Below are 17,990 nucleotides of genomic sequence, written 5' to 3'. Positions count from 1 at the left end.
GACCAAGCCTTAAGCTATTTGCCTTAATATCTTCTAATGAACCTTTTTTGTGTGTGCCAGTGTCCTCTAACATTAAAGGTGCAATTACAAATACCTACAGAATATGACAATAATTGTATTTCAGATTTTAAAAGTAACTTGTATTCAATTTTATTTTAGATAAATTAGAGGTAACAAAAATGTTAAGTAGTTGTTTCTACATCTCTAAAATTCTTGCATGATAAAAAAATGTATTGATCAGTATATTCAGTAAGTAGTAAGCATGATAACATCCAGGGCTTTATCGTGACAAGTACAAACCTGCCACATAAATCTATCTCCCTTCCCCTTGGAACGTGCCAGACAGGTGTCCCAAAGCATACCTCTGCCCTGTCTGCAATTATCTGCTTCACTTACAAAATCCTTGCTTGAGGCTACAATCACTGCAGACTGCAAGCCTCTTCACTTCATGTGACGTTTTAATGCACAGACATACACCTATTCTCTATTGTGAAACCGCACATTAAACACTAGTGCCCGCAGATGTTACCATATTTTCATATTGATTCCACAAAAGACATGTATCCAAATAGTTTTTTTTTGTATGTGGGATTTGTTATTTTATTTGTAGCATTTCTACACACATTTTACGAGGCAGGTTCTGCTACACATTCTGCGCTAGTGCCACATGACTTTAGATTTGCATCAAAGCAAACTGTGCAGTTTGACAACATTGCTGGATCAATTTTGACAAGTGGTGTGAGATTCCTTTTTCAATCAAGCAACTCATGACCTAAATTACAGCAGTGAATGTTACAAAATTGCAATTTTAAAATCTTCCTGGAATTGATCCCATCTGCTATGTGATCTCATTGGGAATGTATTGGCATTCAGGTTACATTCAGAGGGCTGAGCATATGTATTCATAAGGAACACGGATTTTTTAAACTAAAAATCAATACTGATCTGGAAGTATAACTTGGGATTGATGGTCCCTTGTCAGTGATGCAGAATGCAAGGTTGGGCCATTGCATCACTATCAATGGCTCTTAACTAAGTGGTTAGAATGGACGGGAAATCAGGACAATCAGAAAAGGAGAAATGGGCCAACTTGAAGAGAAGGGAACAGTATGCTTCCATCTTGTCACACTTTAATCTCAGGAACCTGCTTAGCTCTATATAGTAGAATCTTCAAGTTTATAATTCATTTAATGACCATGTAACTGAATGAAGAATAATTTAAAGTTCTGCTTGCAGAAGTCTGAGCTTTCTTTGAAATCAAACAGAAGATTTGGTTCTTCTAATGATTGTAAAGTCCAAAACCAACTTTCATTCTGTCTCATACTCTTTCCTTCTTTACTGCTGACCAACTGAACAAAATAATGTGAATCTTGACATTCTGTCAATCCAAAGCTGAACTTCATAGGCCACATCATATCCAACTGTAAAACTAACTCTTTCTACAATTGCAAAATTGTTGATCTTTATCCTGGCTCACTCCTCCCACCAAGAGACATTTATCCACACCCTCATCACATGTTAATTTCAGTGCTCTCTTTGTTGTCTCCCATCCTACACTCTCCATAAGCAACAAATTCAATTCATTTCCATGTTGTCTTATGTTATGATCCTTGTAAGGATACATAAACCAAAAGTTTCAAATTTACAAAATGCTCCCCAAAATTATCAAGCATGATTTCACTTTTCATAGCTTTTATTTTAGCATGAATCAGAGTCAACACAAGTTAAACATAAATTATCAGGTAAAGCATGGTTGGCATGAATTATAAGTTGCACATGAAATGTGCACAGATGTAACACAAAAAGACTTTACAGATCTACTAGAGTATTCATTCTTTCTGAACAGCACCACATTTAGCCACTCAACCTTTCTAAATTTGATCTTTCTCAGTCAGAATTCCATTCACTTTCCTTCAAGGGTTTAGCCAATTCCGCACAGGCAGCATAGGATTCTATCAGTACGATCATCTACACAGTGGTGGATGTCTTTCCAGAACTCAGTTTCCATTTAGTATAGTAGCATGAATCCAACAGATCTTTCTTTATCTTTACATAGTATCGCATATTCTGAGCATTCAATCACTCAAAAGTGAAATAGAGGCAGCATTCCGAATCATCCTGTGCAGGAACGCCCACCCCCTCCCCTCGACTTGGCTTTCTGACAACCTTTTGCTCCCCAGCTGTTGTCTTTTCTCTTTATCTGTGTACCACATGGCCTCCATATTTTAACTTCCTTTCTGCTGGCATTGTGTTAAGGTTAATGGTTACCAGGCCACATGGATCAATATTCCTTGTTATCCAAAAAATATAACTGATCCTGTTGCAAATGATACAAAATCTTAAAAGTTCATTTCTAACATATTTCTCAAACATTTTAAATTAAACATAAATTTTCTTTGTTACTTCTTCTGGGTTACTTGCCTTGTTATCACGTTTGGTCCTTATCTTTTTGAGTATTGACTTCGAATCCATATCGTTAAATCATTTCATGACTTATCCCCATTGCTAAAGCTCTACTTCAGTCTCCTACATACTTTTTGGTGTCTTTTGGAACTCTGGTACTAGCTATATGGGGATTACACCCTCCCTTTGCCTTATCTCTCGTCACTATTTTAAGTTAATTATGCCACGCAAAGCTTTGGTTGAATCACTGAAATTTTCACTGAACTCTGCCACCAGGCCTTAGCATGTCACTTTTATTCATTTTGTCTTTGACCCACCCTTTGTAAAGCTCCTTGGGATGTTTTCCAAAATAAGGTCATGATAGAAAAGCAAAATGGTATTTAGTCATAAGAATTCCCAACATAGATGAGACAATAAAATATGGCCTCTACGAATCAAATCTACATTCAACATATTTTGGATGTTGCTGCCAAATTAGTATCCCTAAGTTGGCTAGAAAAATGTTATTGCTGGAGAAAATAATGAAAAGTAATTAACATTTCTCTGCTAAAATGGCAGGTCTATCAAGTTCAGATCATATGAAGCTTTGAGGAGGAGATCCATCTGTGTACTACGCATACCAGTATCACATTAATATTAAATTTATGATTTTACAACACTTTCTACACAGGGGAATCTATTCTCTCTGTCCCCACACCCCCATAAAAAGAAAATATATGAGGATATGTATTATTGTTAGGAATATTAGCTGACTAAAGTTTAACATGCCTTCATGACATTTCTTGGAATTGTTTTTAAAAGGAGGCATTAATCCCATTTGTAATAAATGAGTATAGTAAGAAAAAGTGACTTTTTTTTTGTGCCCACTCAGCGCATCATTTTTGTTTTACTTTAAAGATTCTTATTGACGCATAACTAAAAGAACCCTTTATTATTTGCAGGTTGAGTCTTGTATAACATTACGTGTAACATCCTCCAAACATCAAAAATATGACTCGCAGAGGCATGTTGGAGCTTAGTAAATATTGAAAATTCCATACTTTAGAGGTTGGGTTGAGGCATGTTTCTGGCTCCGAGAATGTGATTTGTTTAAAACTAAGCAAGACGCCACTTTAAAGTGCAGTAAGACAATTGAGAGTTGTAAAGCCATGCATGAAATAGTTGCCTTCGAGCCATCTCAATTAATAACAATACAAATATGTGCAGCAGGTACAGCCTAGCAAGGGCGGGTTTGCCAGCAGGTGTTCTTTTTCAGGGCTGTTTAGACACTTCAGAGCTGTGAGTAATGCTTTAGGACAAATCAAGAATTTCTGCACCTGCCTGCTCAACATGCAAATAAGAGTGAACACGCTGTAGCCTGTCTGAAGATAAATTATTTGACTGTAGTTTGCTCGGTCAAAAATTGGGTTGGTCAGGAATGATTCAATATTACCGCACAGGTACGTCAAATAAAAAAAAATATATGCTTGCACGTAGAATATAGATGATCTTTGTTAAACTCTTTCAATAAAATTCTGAAATGAATAATATGATTCCATAAGGAATTTCTTTTCATGCTTGCAGGATCCTATCTTCGTATGTCCTAGATAAACATCTGCTTTATTTATTGAAACAGTTTTCCACACAGGAAATGACCGAAATATACTTAAAATAAATTCCCCATCTCTCTCGAGGGCTCTGCTTTCTGTAAGAAAATGGCTTAAATGCTGCACTTACCCTTCATGTTTCTCACCAAGTAACCATGGTTCAGGTCTGAGATTTGGGGTTCAAGGGCTGAATATTTGTTTTGTGTTCCAACATCAAGAATATTTCCTAATCCTAACACTGCAATGCACTGCTGACTAATGATCAGTCAGAATTTTAACTGAAGGGCCAACTGTTAGCAGGATGTACAGTCACTGTCAGACGAGGCAAAGTGTAGGCAGGAGCTGAATGAGATAATCATGATTTAAAAAGTAAAGTTGCAGCTATTATTCTATTTGTTGAGATAGTGAAAAATAGAAAATATAGAAGAGCAGCAGCAAAACAGAAGGATAGGTGGATGATGGGCTGGTGATAGAATAATGTCAGTTTTGAAGGTCTTTTGAAGGCAGTAGCATCACAGAGTAAGGCAGAGTGTGGTTATAGATGGAAAGCATTCTGCCTGGGGTTCAGCAGTGAGTGGTGTCCCGCAGGGCTCTGTTCTTGGGCCTCTGCTCTTTGTAGTTTTTATAAATGACTAGGATGAATAGGTTAGTAAATGAATAGTTAGTAAATTTGTGGATGACACAAAGGTTGGAGGTACCAATGATAGTATCGAGGGCTATTGCAGGGCTGCAGCATGACATAGAAAGGATGCAGAGCTGGGCTGAGAAATGGCAGATGGAGTTCAACCTGGATAAATACGAAGTGATGCATTTTGGAAGGTCAAACTTGATTGCTGAATATAGGATTAAAGACAGGATTCTTGGCTGTGTGGAGGAACAGCAGGATCTTGGTGTTCAAGTGCATAGATCTCTCAAAGTTACCACCCAAGTGGATAGGGTTGTTAAGAAAGCATATGGTGTTTTGGCTTTCATTAATGGGGGGATTGAGTTTAAGAGCTGCAAGGTTTTGCTGCAGCTCTACAAAACCCTGGTGAGACCACACTTGGAATATTGTATCCAGTTCTGGTTGCCCTATTATAGGAAAGATACGGAGCCTTTGGAGAGGGTGCAAAGAAGGTTCACCAGGATGCTGCCTGGACTGGAGGGCGTGTCTTAAGAAGACAGGTTGACTAAGTTTGGACTTTTCTCTCGGGAGAGCAGGAGGAAGAGAGGTTAGCTGATCGAGGTATACAAGGTAATGAGAGGCATGGATAGAGTTGTTAGCCAGAGACATTTCCCCAGGGCTGGATTGACTAGCACAAGGGGTCATAGTTTTAAGATGTTAGGAGGAAGGTATAGAGGAGACATCAGAGGAAGGTTCTTTATGCAGAAAGTTGTGAACGCGTGAAATGCATTGCCCGCGGTGGCGGTGGAAGCAGAGTCATTAGAGACATTTAAGCGACTGCTGACATGCACATGGACAGCAGTGAATTGAGGGATATATAGATTAGATTATTTTATTTTAGATTAGGAATGTTGAAGGGCCTGTTCTGAGCTGTACTTTTCTATGTTTGATGTTCTACTAGAGTAGGATTCTATTTCTGGACAATGGCAGGACAAGGCTAACAAGATGAACCAAGCATTGCTAAAGAGAACAGAGGATTTGTTTGCCACAGTATGGTGAGGAAGCCCTATGCTGGAACTGCTTCAATAACCTTCTGCTGTCAAGATGAATGCATCACTTCATCTAGATGGCAACCTCCAGATCTGTAGCACCTAAATAAATTGAGTAGCTCAATTCCAAACTTTACCATTCTGAACAGTTAAATCAGGGCATCAGGAACATTACAAAGCCATGGATAAAGTTCACAACACCAGAAGGACTGCAGGAGGCAAAAATGCAGACAGTAATACCACATATTTATGCACCTGTGAGGAGCGAAGAAGGGCACAATGATCCTAATTTTCAGCCCCTTGAACTTAAAGAGAAAAGACAGTAATAGAAGGTTCAGTGATGAGATGCTGCATCTGGCCATACTGACATTCATGAAGATCTTGACGTGACCAGAGTGGCACTGGAAAATGTGACCCAGCTTAGCAGCTAACCTTTGCAAATGCCTAATTATGAAGAAGATCAGAGCGATTGTGGCAGTTATGACTTCTGGCTGAATGTTTCTATGGGACCAGCTAGGCCTAAGGTAATCCTCATGACAGGTCAAAAGCAAAGTGACTTAAAGATACGGTATCCTGTGTTTGGCACACATTGTCATTGTACCCTCTTGTAATGGTTTCATGTCTGTTGTCGCCGATGGTCTAATTCTTCATCTCTATCTTTCTGACGGCCAGGAGACCACATCTGCTCCTGTGACTACTTCTCATCACTAGTGTTTCCAATTCAAAATAATTAATCCACATTGTTTGCATTTAGCTGCCTATCATGCCTCTAGGACTGCCCTGCTGTGTCGCTCTGACTCCTGCACATTCACGATCCCCATTGACCCAGGATTCACTAAACAAATTCCTTCAGGAAGCAAGGATAATATGATGGCCACTGTGCGCCAATGAATGAAGCAGTACCTTCCATCTCTCATGCAATGTTTTGACTATTTAAGGTCATGATTGACCCCATGCTGCAATACCACTCCTCAAGCACAGACTATTGACCCTCCCTATTTCCTGTGTCTCCTTTCAAATACTGCAAACTGCTCTTCAAAACTCTAACAAAGTGAGCCAAAGGGCAGATCTATCATTTTTAGGCACTTAGCCTCATCCCGTGATGTAGAAAATTAATAGCAGACCAAAACTACGCCTGAAAATAAGTCACACCTCTTGGAGGGGCAATATTTGAGTCTAATCGCCTCCCTTCCTGCCTCTGCTACATCCTGAAAATTCAAACCTAAGTATCACTGAGAACTTTTACAAAGAATCACATAGTAGTGAACTTGTTCTTATCCCATGCATCTGTCACCACTTATATACACACACACACACATTAAGAGCAAGAATTGAGACCAAATGTAATACTTGGCTTGGAAAAGCTATCTCAGTATGGATCAGTGATAGAAAAACTGATTACCACTAATACATTCCTGAATGTGTTCAAGTCAAAAATAATTGATGTCCATTTTTACTCTTTCAAAATCCAAATTTACCTGTTTTTGTTAATGCGTCATAGTAGCAACATCATGATGTATCTAGGAGGCATGTGCAATGATGTAACTGGTACAATGTTAGCACATCCCTTGTCCAACGTTCTACTATATTCAGGAGGAAATGCCAGTTTAGGTAAGTTCCCTTGTTGATGTTACTGGCCATGATGCCTGAAGGCATTTTAATGAGATTCTGACCGACTGTCTAGGCTGTAGAGGAACAATTGAAACTCAGAGTAAAATGTACTATTTGAACCGTCAGCTGTATAACCAATTAAGTTGACCAATATATGAAAAATTCATTGATTTAACAGAGGATCCTTGTTCATCTTAAAGACAGGTATAAAAGTTAAAAGAAAATTTTAGTGAATGCTACATTTGGGAGTCTATTTTAACTCTTGCCTGTTTTCTTGTGTTCAGTGATGTTCAAATTCAAATGACTTTTCACTGATTTTCTCTAAAATTGGGATTTATTGTTTCCTTTCTAATTTTGTTCTGAAAACAGATGACACCTGAAAGAATCATGCTTTTAAACCAACAATAAGAACTGGCTTAGTGGTCAGAGATAAAACCTGGCATTTCCAGTGAAAACAAAAAATGTTGGAAGTCTCAGTGCAGCATCCATGGAGAGAGAGCAAGCCAATGTTTTGAGTCTGGGTGACTCTTCATGGATGCTGCCTGACCCACTGTGATTTACACTACATTTTGTTTTCAGTACAGATTTCGGCATCTGGAGTTATTTATTCCTCCTAGTATATTCTAGATTGTGGAGTTTAGTGCAATATTATTTAATAGAAATTGCTAACTAGTTGCATGTGTGGTCATAGCAACTGTATATAGCTAAATGCACCTAACTTTAAACATGTTAAACACGCACACAACACAGGTAAATGCACTTCTCATGTACATTGTTATTGAAGCAATACTGTTAATTGTTTAGTGATCAAAGGTTTATTCATAACAATCCAAACACACTTGCACATGATTATCTTTACCTTTACCTGCAAATTTACCTCAAAAAAATTAAGTACAAATGCAAATATAAATAAGACAATCAGTTAGAAAATGCATTTTCTATCCAAAGTTAACACTGGTTTAGTTTGTTCAAAAGCCATGTAAAGCCATGCTCAAGTCAAACAGTGGGATGTGAACTTTCAAACAAATTTAAAATAATTTTGTATGATACACACTGATTGTTACATAGTGTTAGCCATGCTCTAGACCAACATCATAAGACAACATGAGGCTTAAAACAGGAAAAAAAATGACATAAACAATTCTCCATTTTTCAAACCTATGCCATATTTGATATTTGTCCATTATGCTGAAAGGGATCAGTATCCTTCCTCGTAAATATTTAAAATTGACAAATAAGCTGATGTAAATCAATGTTCTCTTTGAACATCTTATTTAAATATGTGTTTTTAATTACACAGAAACAGAAAGGAGTTGAGGTTTTTTTTTTCACTTGGGGTTTGTTAGGCACATTAGTGCCAGACCTTCTGCCAAAATTTGTGCTGCCACCTCAGGAGGAGAAAATTGGCTTCAATATGTTTCTTCTCACTGACAACAGTGGGGGTATAATTCCAGAGAATAGCACACTTAAATAGCAGCCTTCTCATTTTCAAAAGAAATGAACATTTTAATACAAGTATATGTAGAAAATTCACAACTAAGGGGATTCAGATGACATCAGAACATATCTCACCAAAGATTCTGGTATATAGAAATCCCTAATTATGCTTGCCTTGTAACTTCCTTGCAAATTAGTGTCTTTAAACTTATTGAATAACAATGCCGACATGCTTTGTGTGTTTGTATTGGATGCCTAGTGATTTTTTAAAAATTGCTTTTATACCTAGTTCTGACCGGAACAAGGCCAGTCAGTTGGACAGAAGTGCTACTATGTAACAAACTACAAAAATTAAGCTTGGCCAGTTTGTATATGTATTAAGTCACATGCTGTAATTCACATGAACAAATCCATTCTATGCACAGAATTATACACTGTTACTGGCTAACAATATCCCAGCTGTTGTGCTGAAGACTGGCGTTCCAGAACCAGCCGCACCCTTAGTTAAGCTGCTCCAGTACAGCTACAACACTGACATCTACCCGACAGTGTAGAAAATTGTCCATGTATATCCTGTCAACTTAAAAATAAGAAATCCAACCAATTGTGGCTCAGTTTTATTCTGAAGATTGTTGATTCAAGTACATTTCTCATCTTTAGATAACTGTGGTAATTTCTCCACTTGGCATCCATTACACTATTCACTGGGCAGCCGACAAGTTCATCAGTTGTGCAAGATCTTTAGTCAAAATGTACTGAACATATGTCATTGAGTATAACATGGACTTCAGCCAAGTAGCCTCCTATATGAAAGGTGCAGTCAGTAGTAAAGAACATTTTTTGTCTTGTGCATTTTTAAATGGTAATTGATTGAAATGGAATAAAAGATTGATGTTTTATTTCAATGTGAGTGACCTGTTCCACCCGATTATCATCCATGTGGGAAAGATGAAGATTTATCCTATTGTGTTTTTTCTGAGACCGTTTCAATTTCTGCATTCAATTCCCATGTGAATTTAATACTGCATCATGTACACAGTAATTACTCCACTAGTACTTCAATGGGTTTGAACTTTGAGTGTATTCTGCAACACGTACATAATATTTCTACAATATGTCTATCATTTTCACTTAAAGGGCTTTTCTTACCCACAAGTATCCTCTGATTATTTTTCAAAGGAAACATCACCTGCACATATCAATCAGGTAAAGACTGACAGGTTGGATGTCTTTTCTTGGAAGAAGGTGGCTCAGAAGTGACCTAATAGAGGTCTTTAAAATTATGAATGGTTTTGATAGAGTGCAAGAAGAGATGATTTTCCTCTTGTGGAAAAGAATATAGCTAGAGGCCATCAATATGACAAAATCAGCGAGCAATCCAATAAAGAATTCTGAAGAAGAGCAGCTGGAATGTTGAGCTTGCTAATATAGGGAGTGGCTGACATGACTGATATAAATGCATTTAAGGGAAAGCTGGAGGGAAAAAAGAAAGCCTTGCATTTATAAAATGTTTTTCAAGACCAACACATATCTCAAAGCACTTCACAACCAATGAAGTACTTCTGCTGTATGGCAAGTGTTGTAATGTAGGGAATATAGTAGCAATATGCATACAGCAAACTCTCATAAACAGTAATGTTACAATGACCAGAAAATCAGTTTTTTTCTTGTGATGTTGATTAATGATACATTTTTACTAGGACACCAGGGATACCTTCGCTGCTCTCCTTCAAGATTGGGCCAAGCAATATTTATCCATTTTTATGCATTTCAAGACATCCAGCACCTCCTCCTCTGTAATATGGACATTTTTCAAGACGTTAACAGCTATTTCCCCACATTCTATACTTTCCATGTCCATCTCACTAGTAAACACTAATTGTGCCATGCAATATCTTAAATTTTTCCAAGCAGACCCCAGGTTAAAAATCTCCTTCCAAAGACAACACTTCCAATTGTGTGGCACTGCCTCACTACTGCACCCAGAGTTAGATTTTGATAGTTTTTCTCAAGCCCTATAGTTGGATTGAGATCCAGAGTCTCAAGAAGAGATCCAGACTCAGTCGACAATGAGAGTGCTGCCAAGTGAAGCCAAACATGACACTTTAAAAGAGGAGAGTGAAGATGGGAATAGAGGATTACAATAATAGATTTAGGCAAGGAGAACAGAAGGAATGCTTCTGCCAGTATTTGGTTGGGCTGTTTCTGTGCTACACATCCCATTTAATCATATGTGAAGCGTAACATTGTGAGTTACATCAAATAAGATGGCTATTCCCATGACTCTGGAGATGTACTTAGTGAATCACTGACTCCAGAATCATCTCCAGAATTTTCAAAGTTTGGTCTTAAAATGGCACTGCATTATTTGCCTCAATCAGATCTACAGCAGGGCCATTAAAATTTGCTGTATTGCTCCTGTTTTGGAAGATTCGGGGCTGGGATTACTATCCAGGTAAACACTGCTATTCATCAAGGTGGTGACAGGGGGAGTATCAAGGTTATGCAGGGCAGCATAGGAGGGCACAGTAGCGGTAATAAGGGTTATTAGCAGTGACTACAATCAGGGTCTCTATAGGCAGGAACATGGAGGACCACGGTGGGCATCAATAAAGTGTAATATTATGACTCGGGGGCAATGAGGAAAATTGGAGGTAGTTGTCCATACGAGGGATGGGTGGAAATCCCTCTGTAGTTATCTGTCACCTTTCTTGAAGAAGTTCATGATTATGGCATCTCACAGAACTCACTTGAATTCTACCATTATGAAGATCAACATACCATTTACTACTTTTGCTGCTTGCTACATGTTTACCTTCAATAACCGATGGACAAGGTCTCCCAAATCTTATTCTACCTCCTTTTCACTCAATTTATAGCTAAACATATAATAACCAGCCTTCCTATTTTTGCTCCCAAAATGGATAATCTCACATTTATCCACATGATACTGCATCTTCTGTGAATGTGCCCATTCATTCATTTTGTCCAAATTACACAGAAGCATCTCAAATCCTCCTGACCGCTCTGCATCATCTGAAAATGTGGAGGCGTTACATTTAGTGTCCTCATCCGAATCATTAATATATATTGTGAACACATGGAGTCACCATTCTTTTTCTCTTTATTCTTGAATAAATGTCTCTGGCAGAGCTAGCATCTGTTGCCTACCCCTAACTAAGAGACTTGCTAGGCCTTTTCAATTCAGAGTCAATCACATTGTTGTGGGTTTGGAATCACCAAATAAGGTGACACGTGCAGCCGAGGCATACAAGGCTGGGGGCCAAGTGCTGGAGAATGGGATTTGGAAATGCCACAAACAGGTGCAGAAAATAGTGAAAAAGCCTAATATATTTCTGGCTTCATATCTGAAGGGCTGGAGTATATTGATGCCAATGTTATGCTGCAGTTAATCAAAATCCTAGTTAGACTCCATTTAGAAGACTGTGAGCAGATCTGGGCACCACACCTTAGGAAGGATGTTTTGGCCCTAGAGGCAGTTTAGTGCAGATTTAGATGGATGATACCTGGACTTCATGCGTTAAGTTACAAGGAGAGATCAGATAAATATAGCCTTTATTCTCTCAGAAATACGGTCAGACCATCCAGGAGAGCTGTTAGAAAGCACTTCTACATCCAAAGCGAGTTGGAGGTTTTGAACTATCTTCCTCAAACAGTGGTTGATGCTAATTCAATTGTTAAATTTAAATCTGAGGTAGACAATTTTTTATTAAGCAAGGATATCAAGAGATATGGGCCCAAGACAGGCATACAGTGTTAGGCCACAGATCAGCCATGATCTTATTGAATGGCAGAGCAGGTTTGAGTGGCTGAATGGATTATTCCTGTTCCTATGTTCTATTCCCAACAAGTTTGAAGCTTCCAAAGTTAACGGAAAATTACCTTTTTGTGATATCTATTTTGGTCAGGATCTTCATGCACCAATTATTTTGATTAGCTCTAAACAGAGCCACTTCCATCAATAAGTGACCTGGTCAATATTTATTCCTCAACCTACATCACAAAAGCGTCCCGTAGTAAAAATGGCATTAAAGGCCAATTGAAATGGATGTTTCACCATGAAAGCTAGGCCAACACCAGCAGCTGCAGTGATTTACAAAAGCTGTATCTGCTGGTAAAGGAATCTGCTTTTCTTAGTCAGTCCCTGGTATTGAAGATGACTTACTTTACTTCATCTGATGGGTTCTGAATTGGCTGATAAGTCTACTATTTGGTTTGCAGACTCTGCCAATAAACAGGGTAGCTTGTGTTTAAAGGCAGCCCTTGTAGATGAGTTATTTGGAGGTATATGCACTCCCTCCGATGCCTCGACTTTGCTTCTGCATGTAATTGACAACATTTTTTGATGTGTCCAGCAGGATGCCCATGTGATTTTAAAATTTTTTTCTCTATGGAATTCCAAAATTTGCGCACAGCACCAACTTCCAGAATTGGAAGTCAATGCCGCGAATGTCATTGGCTCACCGATAGCCTTCAGCGGATCCTTGGAGCACCTGAACATGTGCGCAGCTTCGAGGGATGTTGGTGTCCATTGCATTCCAAATGGACTTTCTCCATTTTTGTCAATCTAATCAATCACTCCCATAAGTTGACAGGCTTGTTTATTTCTTCAGGATACTTGAAGGACATCCCTAAACATTTCTGCTGCACTGCCAGAAATCCCTTGCTGGCAGTGATGCAACTCTTCCACAACCTCATATATCTCATCGAGGAAGAAAAATGCATGATAGGGGATCTCAGGGATGTTGCGATTGTGAATGTATTCAAGAAAGAAGACAAATCCAATTGCAGTAGCTACCAATAATCTCCCTGCCTTCTCACACAAGAAGGAGCATTGCAAGACTCCTCCACAGCTGCTTGTGCCTATAGTCAAAGAATTCCTTCAAGAATTACAGTGCAGTTTTGCCTATTGCAAGGCATTCTTTTCACTGTATGGTCAATTAATGAAAGGAATGACATCAACTGTTGTACAAAGCCTTATTTGAAACTCCTATATACTTATGAAGCATCCTCAACAAATATGTCAACCCTCAGAAATTTGTGACCATCCTCTGCCTACTTCACAAACCATAACCTTGATTAATGAAATCACCAAAGACCTTATCTCTGTGTCATTGCACCAACTCTATCCTCCACTTGCCTCACTGCCAAATTGCAACTAATTACCTACAAGTGTGCAGATAAGTAACGGTTCAACAGAAAAACTGTTAACACTTATACTGCCTTCAATCCAAAACCAAATCAGTCTAACCTTAGCCATAGAATCCCAGTACACAAAAGATATTTGTGTCTGTGCTAACTCAGGAAATGAGTTCCAGGTTATTGTCGACTACTTCTCTGAAACGTGAGAATAGTGCCTTTCACTAAATACGGATAGATGGAAAATTAAGGTCTCCTGCCAATCAACTGGAGAGAATCCTGAGGGACAGGATGTACATGTATTTGGAAAGGCAAGGACTGATTAAGGATAGTCAACATGCATGGGAAATCATGTCTCACAAACTTGATTGAGTTTTTTTGAAGAAGTAATAAAGAAGATTGATGAGGGCAGAGTGGTGGACGTGATCTCTATGGACTTCAGTCAGGCATTCGACAAGGTTCCCCATGGGAGATTGGTTCGCAAGGTTAGATCTCATGGAATAAAGGGAGAACTAGCCATTTGGATACAGAACTGGCTCAAAAGTAGAAGACAGAGGGTGGTGGTGGAAGGTTGTTTTTCAGCATGGACGCCTGTGACCAGTGGAGTGCCACAAGGATTGGTGCTGGGTTCTACTTTTCATCATTTATATAAATTATTTGGATGTGGGCATAAGAGGTATAAGATGACACCAAAATTGGAGGTGTAGTGGACAGTAAAGAAGGTTACCTCAGATTACAACAGGATCTTGATCAGATGGGCCAATGGGCTAAGAAGTGGCAGATGAAGTTTAATTTAGACAATTGTGAGTTGCTGCATTTTGGGAAAGCAAATCTTAGTAGGACTTATACACTTAATGGTAAGGTCCTCGGGAGTGTTGCTGAACAAAGAGACCTTGGAGTGTAGGTTCATAGCTCCTTGAAAGTGGGGTTGCAGGTAGATAGGATAGTGAAGCAGGCGTTTGGTCTGCTTTCTTTTAATGATCAGAGTACTGGGTACAGGATTTGGGAGGTTATGTTGCAGCTGTACACGACATTGGCTAGGCCACTGTTGGAATATTGCATGCAATTCTGGTCTCCTTCCTACCAGAAAGATGTTGTGAAACTTGAAAGGGTTCAGAAATAATTTACAAGGATGTTGCCAGGGTTGGAGAATTTGAGCTATAGGAGAAGTTGTTTTCCCTAGAGCATTGGAGGCTGAGGGGTGACCTTATCAAGGTTTATAAAATCATGAGGGGCATGGATAGGATAAATGTTTTCCCTGAGGTGGGGGAGTCCAGAACTAACAGGCATAGGTTTTGGGTGAGAGGGGAAAGATATAAAAAAGACCTAAGGGGCAACTTTTTCATGCAGACGGTGGTACGTGTATGGAATGAATTGCCAGAGAAAGTAGTGGAGGCTAGTACAATTGCAACATTTAAAATGCATCTGGAAGGGTACATGAATAGGAAGGGTTTGGATGGATATGGGCCAGGTGTTGGCAGGTAGGACAACATTGGGTTGGGATATCTGGTTGGCATGGACGAGTTGGACATCTCTATGACTCTATCTATAACTCCCACTGCAAAACTCCTGTGATCATGAACTACGATCAAAGATCAATGGTGACATCCTGGGAAATATGGACTTCAAAATATCACTGGTCCTCTCTCAACAAAGGCAGTCATTGATGAGAAAATATATCATTGCCACCCAATTCCCAGGTCAGTGTTTGGCCAACTGAATGCTATATTGGTGTTTCATAGGCTGCAGGGAAACTCCAAGCCATATTGCTGGTCTGAGTAAAATCCAAAAGTAAAATCCAAAAGATGTGCATTCCAGTGGACAATGAGGATGTTTTTCAGCCCAAAGTATAACTTCTAAAGCATTTCAGCGATGTAACCAATCTCAACAACGATTAAATTTGCAGCAGTACAAGTGTTAGTGATGACACTAAACCAGGCTTCCATGTTTCTGCCAGGAACACAAAAGGTGTTACAGTTACACTTTAACAATTTGTATCAGTCTCAGATGCCTGCGCAAAATATTGGTTTCATACACTGGAACATTCCAGAAAGAAGCATGATTGTTTGAAGTCTTTTATTTACATTGCTTCATATCAAAGAAAGTGCAGCTTCAAATAGTCTGCACTTTATACGGTAAGAAGAATATACTTTGTTTATATTATGGTGTGGATTTTCACAATTGGTGAGTAACCAATGTAGCTCATGAAGCTAATTTATAAATTTCACATCCTGGGTTTCAGCTTTTCCTAATGGCACAGGAAAGCCATTGTAGGCTACCTTAAGTTCAGCCCCCTCACAGCCTAAAAAAACTCATATTTCATAGCTATTTATGTTTTCAGTATAGTTACAGTGCTGTGTTTCTCCATTCATCATCAGCAGCAGTATTGCCTTATCTGTGTTATAGCATGGCTGCCAACCTCAGAAGTGCTGCGTATGACAGTGGTAGCATTTAAAGGGGGTTTGAGATTGTGGAAGCAGCAATGCAAAGTTAGTTATTGCCTGCTAAACCTGAACATGCATTCAGCAATTGAAATGCCAATACTAATTTGTTGACCCGCAACAAAACATCTCTTGCATTTTTCTGTTTCAAACAGCCAAATCCATGAAGCATAACTTTTTTGTTTGAAATTGTAGCCAGTCACATTGTCATATGCTTCACATGAGGAATTTGTTCAATATGTTCACACATACCAGTTATTTGTCTTGTCTTATTAAGATGTGATTACAGAATGTTATTTTAACTACAGAAGAAAGAATTACTGTCAGGAAATACCTATTGGGAATTAATTAATTCAAAATCTGGAGTTCATCCTCTCAGGACCTGTTTACATAAACAGTCTTGTAAACACAGACTGAAGTAATTAACACCTCTTAGGGGACTTGGCACTCACATACTGGTACTGTGATATTCCACAGCATTCTTCATCACACCTAACCTGCAATTTTGGCACTATTCTCAAGCTTACTGACATTTTATTGGAAAAAGACGTGTTTAACATGTTTTATATCAGTGAGGCAAAGTTATCACCAATCTACTACCACCTAAACCCATCTGTGAGAAAGCCATGTCCCAGGTCCACAGGTGGAAAGGTGTCAAACCATTTGTGTTCCTTGCATCATAAACTGTTCAAGGTAAATTACAAGCCCTTTGTTTACACGGTATAATTGGAGGAAGTTGTCTTCACCTGAAAAAGGTGATGCGGCTGTATTTCCTCACATGGTGATTCACTGATAAGTTGTTGCAGTCCTTTGAAAGACTGGCATTCTGAGTCATATGAATGATTTATGCTGAGCATTAAATATGATGTGTAAACACCTGAATAGCTTATGATATGAATAAGAGAACATTTTAATCAGACTGCTGTAGTCTACATCCTGAATAACATGTCACAATATCTTTTCCCAATTGCTTTCCTCTTTACATATGAACACTATGAACATAAGGAAGGGCAGACTCTATGATTTTTTTACCAGTTTTTTCCTGTCCTCTTTTCTGAAGGTGTTGGCTCTTACTGTCATTCAGTCTCACAGATTGCAGTAGCCCTTACCCTTGCCTTATGTGTGAGCCAAGACAGCAAAACTGACAGCAAGGTTATTTGTGATTGAGACAGTATCTGCTGTCAAAGCCAATTAACCATTGAGCACATCAAAGCCAAACCCAGTACTACTTTTACCAAACATCCACATAAATATTTTCCAACAGAGTCAAAGAATCAGGGGTACTGAATACATCATCCAAGGTGTTTTTTTTTAACACTGATATTGCGAAGTAATGACAAAGCAGGAACAGAGCTCATGCTCTTCTTTGTCTGTACACAGTTCAATGCTGTAAGATACGGTGACAGTATATTAACACACAGGGACTCAAACACAGGACACTATATAACAAGGGTCAGCTTTGGACTCCAAGATTTTAATTATTCCAATATAGTCACTAAGACTCCTCCCGTGATGAACATAACCACACACCTTAAAGAAGAGAAAAGTATATTCATCGATTTAAATATTGAAATCAAAAACAAAATACTGTGGATGTTGGAAATCTAAAATAGAAAATGTTCAAGAAACTCAGTAGGTCTGGTGGCCTCTGCAGAGACAGAAATGCCAACTTTAATATTTTGAGCCCAATATGTCTCTT

This window comes from Chiloscyllium punctatum, chromosome 37, assembly GCF_047496795.1.
Source record: "Chiloscyllium punctatum isolate Juve2018m chromosome 37, sChiPun1.3, whole genome shotgun sequence".
NCBI lineage: Eukaryota > Metazoa > Chordata > Chondrichthyes > Orectolobiformes > Hemiscylliidae > Chiloscyllium > Chiloscyllium punctatum.
The sequence above is the reverse complement of the archived record's forward strand: the minus strand, read 5'-3'. Positions refer to the sequence as shown.